Source organism: Zingiber officinale, chromosome 10A, assembly GCF_018446385.1.
Source record: "Zingiber officinale cultivar Zhangliang chromosome 10A, Zo_v1.1, whole genome shotgun sequence".
NCBI classification, from domain to species: domain Eukaryota; kingdom Viridiplantae; phylum Streptophyta; class Magnoliopsida; order Zingiberales; family Zingiberaceae; genus Zingiber; species Zingiber officinale.
In genome coordinates, this window is record NC_056004.1 from 94,971,247 (window position 1) to 94,979,782 (window position 8,536).

The 8,536-nt window shown below is 33.2% G+C and overlaps 1 long non-coding RNA gene across 2 annotated transcripts; it reads left to right on the forward strand.

The window, feature by feature from the left end:
• Positions 1–5,573: 5,573 nt before the first annotated feature.
• LOC122027242 lies at positions 5,574–8,267 on the forward strand. Of its 2 annotated transcripts, XR_006124328.1 has the most exons (4): positions 5,574–6,264; positions 6,502–6,601; positions 6,707–6,780; positions 8,067–8,267. It is a non-coding gene; the product is annotated as an uncharacterized LOC122027242 (long non-coding RNA). The 2 variants fall into 2 exon arrangements; XR_006124327.1 differs by having other exon boundaries at positions 5,575–6,264; positions 6,707–8,267.
• The last annotated feature ends 269 nt before the right edge of the window (positions 8,268–8,536 follow it).

The following is an 8,536-nucleotide window of genomic DNA, read 5'->3' on the forward strand; positions in this document are numbered from 1 at the left end:
ATACATCGTGAACGCCTGACAGGGACGGTGGTAATGCCAGTCGGTAAGCTACTGCTCCGATCCTCTCCAAGATCTCGAAAGGACCAATGTACCGCGGAGCTAGCTTACCTCTGATGCCAAATCTCTTCACCCCTTTCGTGGGTGAAACTCGCAGAAATACATGATCGCCAACAGAGAACTCTAGTGGTCTGCGTCTCCGATCAGCGTAACTCTTCTGGCGATCCTGCGCCTCTGACATCCTCCGTCTGATAGTACGGACCAACTCTGCATCCTGCTGAGCTCTCTGAGGTCCCAACAACTGGGCCTCTCCAACCTCATCCCAGAGGACGGGTGTCCTGTTAGAGTGTATACTAAAAGCCTAGCTTTTGGTATAAACATTTATCTAGAAATAAGAATCACATTGGTCAAATGTCTACATTTATGATAAATGTAGTTGTTCAATTAATTTATATTGTAGATAACATGGTGTGTGGTGTCACACACAGAAGATCATGTTATCAGTTTCCTTATAAATTATAAACAGTAGCTCACGACTAAAATGGAAAAGAACAAACCATTGGAAGGTCGTAGTGTAATTATGTATTAGTTTATCTTAACTATATAATTACACTAGTACACTTAGAGTGTATTGAGTAGGACCATTAGAGGTCGTTTCTTTTATACTGACTTTATAAAGAAACAAAGACCTCAGTTATTATGGAAGTGTGTGCTCTTAATCCTAATATAATAACAAGCACATATATTTGATATTTATTTCTTTAATTTATCAATGGGTGAGATTTAGTTCGATGAATCAATAAACCCGATAAGTTGGGAAATGGTATCACTTATAGTGTGTGTTGCTGATTTTAGAAGGAAACTGTGTCCTAGAGATACTAGGTTGATAATGTTCCCAAGAGGAGCTCATAAGGATTGTCATGTTAAACCCTGCAGGTGGACTCAGTCCGACATGACAACAAGGTTGAGTGGTACTACTCTTGGACTTAGATATTAATTAAATGAGTTGTCAGTAACTCACTTAATTAGTGGACATTCGATATCTTAAACACAGGGAGACTAACACACTCATAATAAGAAGGAGCCCAAAAATGTAATTTGGGATTGGTGCGGTAGTTCAATGATAGTTCTCTAGTGGAATGAATTATCATTGATAAAATTAAGTTGTGTGTTCGGGGCGAACACGGGATGCTTAATTTTATCGGGAGACCAAAACCAATACCTCCTCTCGGTCCCTATCGTAGCCTCTTATTTATAGAGTTCTATACCCACCTATACCCACCTTCTAAACCTACCCAATAGAAACAAGCTAGGGCCGGCCTAGGTATAAAATTGGGTGGCGGGCCCTAGCTTGAACCCAAGCTAGTAGGGCCGGCCAAACTAAATTAAAAAAGAAATTTAATTTTAATTTTTATGTGGAAGATATAATTTAAAGAGAATTAAAATTAAAATATCTCTCTTGTAATAGATCTACAAAAGATTAAAGAAACACTACAAAAAAATACAACTTTGGGGACAAACGTTTGGAACGAAAAAAATTCGTCCCAAAATTGGAACAAATTTCGGGTCGAAAATAAATTTCGACCCAAATAACCAACAAAACTTGCAACAAAAAAATTTCGTTTCAAGTTTGCAACATAAAATAATTCGTTGCTAAATTCGTCCCCAAATCTGGAACGAAAAAAGAATTTGTCCCAAATTTAGGAACAAATACTGGATTCGTCCCAAATTTGGGAACGAATCGAAGATTCATCCCAAATTCTGGGACAAATCTAGGATTCGTCCCAAAATTTGGGACGAATCTAGAATTCGTCCCAAACCTAAAATTATTTATAAATAATTAAAATGAAACACGTAATGCTTAAATATGGACCTAGAGACCTCGGAATTTGATGAAACAAGTTTCTATGCATTCGTATCGTTGAGCTGATCGTAAATACATCATCATCCATAATTTTTAAATATTATTTTCAGTGATTTGAATTTTTAACACCAAATTAGGTCAAATTGGGATTAAAAATATATTTGGTAAAAATATTTTTATTGATATATTTATGATCATGACAATGAGACGAGCACATAGAAACTTGTTTCATCAAATCGATGTCTCTAGGTCCGTAATTAAGTCGTCCAAGTTTGTTTATTTTTAAAAAAATGATTAAATTTTTGGGACGAATCTCTGGATTCGTCCCAAAATTTGGGACGAATCCAGAGATTCGTCCCAAACTTTGGGATGAATCCCTGGATTCGTCCCAAAATTTGGGACGAATCCAGAATTCGTCCCAAACCTAAAATTATTTTTAAATAATTAAAATGAAACACGTAAGGCTTAAATATGGACCTATAGACCTCGGAATTTGATGAAACAAGTTTCTATACATTCGTATCATTGAGCTGATCGTAAATACGTCATCATCCATAATTTTTAAATATTATTTTCAGTGATTTGAATTTTTAACACCAAATTAGGTCAAATTGGGATTAAAAAATTCCAAATATATATATATTTGGTAAAAAATATTTTTATTGATAGATTTATGATCATGACAATGAGACGAGCACATAGAAACTTGTTTCATCAAATTCCGATGTCTCTATGTAGATATTTTTTAAAAAATCTATAAATTGGGACGAATCTCTGGATTCGTCCCAAAATTTGGGACGAATCCAGAATTCGTCCCAAACCTAAAATTATTTTTGAATAATTAAAATGAAACACGTAAGGCTTAAATATGGACTTAGAGACCTCGGAATTTGATGAAATAAGTTTCTATGCATTCGTATTGTTGAGCTGATCGTAAATACGTCATCATCCATAATTTTTAATTATTATTTTCAGTAATTTGAATTTTTAACACCAAATTAGGTCAAATTGGGATTAAAAAATTCCAAATATATATATATTTGGTAAAAAATATTTTTATTGATAGATTTATGATCATGATAATGAGACGAGCACATAGAAACTTGTTTCATCAAATTCTGATGTCTCTATGTAGATATTTTTTAAAACATCTATAGATTGATACTAACTAAAAATGTGTTGTGTACTGAACATTTATAAATTAGTGTCCGAAAGCTTAAATAAGGACCTACAGATCTCGGAATTTGATGAAATAAGTTTCTATGCATCCGTATCGTTGAACTGATCGTAAATACGTCATCATCCATAATTTTTAAATATTATTTTCAGTGATTTATATTTTTAACACCTAATTAGGTCAAATTGGGATTAAAAAATTCCAAATATATATATATTTGGTAAAAAATATTTTTATTGATAGATTTATGATCATGACAATGAGACGAGCACATAGAAACTTGTTTCATCAAATTCCGATATCTCTAGGTCCGTATTTAAGCCGTCCAAGTTTGTTTATTTAAAAAAAAAATGATTAAATTTTTGGGACGAATCTCTGGATTCGTCCCAAAATTTGGGACGAATTCCTGGATTCGTCCCAAATTTTGGGACGAATCCAGAATTCGTCCCAAACCTAAAATTATTTTTAAATAATTAAAATGAAACACGTAAGGCTTAAATATGGACCTAGAGACCTCGGAATTTGATGAAACAAGTTTCTATACATTTGTATCGTTGAGCTAATCGTAAATACGTCATCATCCATAATTTTTAAATATTATTTTCAGTGATTTAAATTTTTAACACCAAATTAGGTCAAATTGGGATTAAAAAATTCCAAATATATATATATTTGGTAAAAAATAATTTTATTGATAGATTTATGATTATGACAATGAGACGAGCACATAGAAACTTGTTTCATCAAATTCCGATATCTCTAGGTCCGTATTTAAGCAGTCCAAGTTTGTTTATTTTAAAAAAAAATGATTAAATTTTTGGGACGAATTCTGGATTCGTCCCAAAATTTGGGACGAATCCAGGAATTCGTCCCAAACCTAAAATTATTTTTAAATAATTAAAATGAAACACGTAAGACTTAAATATGGAGCTAGAGACCTCGGAATTTGATGAAACAAGTTTCTATACATTCGTATCGTTGAGCTGATCGTAAATACGTCATCATCCATAATTTTTAAATATTATTTTCAGTGATTTAAATTTTTAACACCAAATTAGGTCAAATTGGGATTAAAAAATTCCAAATATATATATATTTGGTAAAAAATATTTTTATTGATATATTTATGATCATGACAATGAGACGAGCACATAGAAACTTGTTTCATCAAATTCCGATGTCTCTAGGTCCGTATTTAAGCCGTCCAAGTTTGTTTATTTTTAAAAAAAAATGATTAAATTTTTGGGACGAATCTCTGGATTCATCCCAAAATTTGGGACGAATCCAGAATTCGTCCCAAACCTAAAATTATTTTTAAATAATTAAAATGAAACACGTAAGGCTTAAATATGGACCTATAGACCTCGGAATTTGATGAAACAAGTTTCTATACATTCGTATCGTTGAGCTGATCGTAAATACGTCATCATCCATAATTTTTAAATATTATTTTCAGTGATTTGAATTTTTAACACCAAATTAGGTCAAATTGGGATTAAAAAATTCCAAATATATATATATTTGGTAAAAAATATTTTTATTGATAGATTTATGATCATGATAATGAGACGAGCACATAGAAACTTGTTTCATCAAATTCCGATGTCTCTAGGTCCGTATTTAAGCCGTCCAAGTTTATTTATTTTAAAAAAAAAATGATTAAATTTTTGGGACGAATTCTTGGATTCGTTCCAAAATTTGGGACGAATCTAGAATTCGTCCCAAACCTAAAATTATTTTTAAATAATTAAAATGAAACACGTAAGGCTTAAATATGGACTTAGAGACCTCGGAATTTGATGAAATAAGTTTCTATGCATTCGTATTGTTGAGCTGATCGTAAATACGTCATCATCCATAATTTTTAATTATTATTTTCAGTAATTTGAATTTTTAACACCAAATTAGGTCAAATTGGGATTAAAAAATTCCAAATATATATATATTTGGTAAAAAATATTTTTATTGATAGATTTATGATCATGATAATGAGACGAGCACATAGAAACTTGTTTCATCAAATTCCGATGTCTCTATGTAGATATTTTTTAAAACATCTATAGATTGATACTAACTAAAAATGTGTTGTGTACTGAACGTTTGTAAATTAGTGTCCGAAAGCTTAAATAAGGACCTACAGATCTCGGAATTTGATGAAACAAGTTTCTATGCATCCGTATCGTTGAACTGATCGTAAATACGTCATCATCCATAATTTTTAAATATTATTTTCAGTGATTTAAATTTTTAACACCAAATTAGGTCAAATTGGGATTAAAAAATTCCAAATATATATATATATTTGGTTAAAAATATTTTCATGGATATATTTACGATCAGGACAATGATACAAATGCATAGAAACTTGTTTCATCAAATTCCGATATCTCTAGGTCCGTATTTATTCTTTCTAATTTTTTTTCCTCTTTTATTTAAAATAAATAAATTCTGGGACGAATTCCTGAATTCGTCCCAGATTTTGGGACGAATCCAGGGATTCGTCCCAAAATTAGGAACAAAAACATATTTGATGCTAAAAACCTTATATCTACATCTCATCCCGATTCCTATGTTCTTCCCCATTTCTTTCTCCCCCGTTCCCCCTTCCAACATGCGATTTCCAGGGTTTCGGCCACATCTCCGACCGACGACGGCGTGATCTGCGACAACCGCTTGCTCTCCAGCGGTGGAAGGTTTTCGATTGGTAAGCCCACTGCTCTCGGATCTCCCTCTCTCGGCGAAGGCGCGGGCCTTGCCGTGGCTGGCCGAATCTTGTCCGCGTCGCGGGGCTGCCTGCCGTCGTGGGCTGTCCGGCGCCAGGCGCGTGCTGGCCACCGCCAGGCGCGTGCTGGAAGCAGACAACGATCCGTTCTGTTGTTGGCGATCAGTCGAGTTTCCAGAAACAAAATCGAAGTCTCCATTCTGTTGTTGGCGATCAGTCGTTGGATCGTGGTCGAATCCGGTGTCAATTGATGGTGAGGAAGCCCAGCAGCAGTTGCTGCGCCATCTGCGAGGGTTCAAATCTGGCATCAATTTGTGCTCCCTGCCACAAGCTAGTGATTTCTTTTGATCATCTTTGATATGGAGCTGGATATGGGCAATTGTCGGTATGTAGTGATATAATTTCAGAAATTTCAAGTTAAACGAGTACAACCCTCTGTTGAAATCTCTGAATACCGTCTGTAAATCTCATTATTCGAAGCTGGACGATTTGCTCGCCAAGAAGGTTAGCCTTCAAGCCTGTTGTCTGTGGCGTTTTGACTTTGTATTGTACTACACTAGTGACTTTCAATTTCAAATTTTCCCGAATGGTACCACTGTATTTTCATCTCGTTTGAAAAAAAAAACTTTATTTCGCTCAATTGTTTTTACTAATGGATTTTTCTTCGACAGCTTTTATGCTCTTTCTTTTAGGTGAAATGTAAGTTTATTTTCGTTAAATGTTTTGCTGTTTGTGTTTTAGAGGAAAGCAGATCAGCAGATTAACTGGAGAGTGATGCAAAATGTGGAACTCAAGGCATTGAAGGAACGGCTAACCTACTTGAAGAAGAAACTTGCTGAAGGTTTGTTTCTTTGTAGGTAATGCAAGTTAAAGCATCCCTTCTTGCAGCAAGGATGCTTCATTATGTTGCGGTTCGATTTTCTTGAAACTGATATTGCTCTTGCAGATAAGGCTAAGGTTTCCAAAGAATCAAATGATCTGAAGTTGAAATATGGGTCATTGGAATTAGCATTTTCTATAGTGAGATAATTTTACTTTTATACTCTTCCTACACTTATTCGTCCTTTCTTCAATTGTATGCTTCTAATATGTCTGAACTTTTGTTAATTATTCATGTTTTAGATGAAAAACAAGCAAACAGAAGTATTAGATAAACTCAGTAGCGATCTTATGTCCAAAATCTCAAAATTATTTATACACATCTGAATTGTAAGATAATATAGCTATGTAAAAGAAATCAAAAAATATACCAATTAAGATTTTCAAAATTAATTGTACACATCTGAATTTAGAACTATCAAACCATAAATCAACTTTTTTTCATGATATGCATCTTTTCCGTATTAAAAGGCAATCTAATTTAAACAAAGCCAAGTCCCTTCATCAGCCTATCTTAATTATTAGTACCACATATACAAGATGTCCACATAAAAGCATAAAAGAGGAGAGGATTACAAGGAGGATGTGAAAAGAATCAATTAGGCGAAATTAATAAAAATGATCAACAAGCATCCAACAACTTTTGATGCCATCATTTTGCTTAATTTTTATAGTTTGATAAATGAGCTCCGAAAATATATCCTTTTTGGTCGTCCTAACGTTTTGTGACACTTTACAATTAATCATATTTGCTTAGCAATAAGTAAACTTTGTACCAAAAGCAAGTGATTGAACTTACTAGAGAAAGAACTAGTGTAAAGAACAGTAGTTGTGTCTTAGACTCCTAGTCCAGGATCCATAGTAAGTTTCAACTAAAATACATAGAAATTAGCAACCGTTTCACTTAGATGAGGATCAGGTGCATGAAAGCTAAAGGAAGAAAGATTTGCATATTCACCATGAAAACCATCATTAGTTTACAGAAATTATTTGCATATTCACAGAAATTATTTTAAACATTCTTTAGTTTACATTAAACACCAAAACACAACCAAACCAAGGACAAAACTATAAATTCAGCAAATTAAAATGAAAAATAAAGTGAACAAAGTGAGGAAATTTGAACCCTAATACCATACTACACAAGATCTCTTTCTCTCTCTATATATATGATGTGCCAATTATATTAGGTTGTATCATAGTTACGATACTTGTACTTAGCTTCACGATAATTCTTATACTTTTATTTACCGTTGCTATCACATGGATGGTTCATATCGTTGGTAAATAGGGCATTTATTTGAATGTTTAAGGAATTTCACAGTTATGTCTTTTTTCCAATCGTTCTTGTTACATGGTCATATCGTATCATATTTACAATCTTTCTTGTTACACATGATCTGGTTTATTTGTTTGTTGTTATGTAGGCAAAGGAGATTTGATGGGGAGCAAAGCTTTTGTGGCAGACGAAGATGACTTGATGTATTATTAGTTTATTTACCTTCTTGATGGATGATGAACTTATATAACATTGGGTTGTTGAACTTTGTATAATATTTTCTAGAAGCTTGAACAAGATTGTTGAGATCTTTATATTTGTTGAATTATGAGTTGAGTTCAATTATTAATACTGTATGTGAAATTAGGATGTGTTGAATGTATATTATATGTTATTTGAATTTGGTGTTTATGTATCTATGGATTGAATTGTAGAAATAAATTGAATCTGGAAAAAATATTTAATATAGGGACGAATTTGGCGACGAAAATGATTTGTCCCCGTTCTATCATAATTAGGGACAAATTTATTTTCGTCCCAGATTTCGTCTCAGAATCAGATTCGTCCCAGATTCTGGGATGAATTTGTGGATTCGTCCCAGATTCTGGGACGAATCCA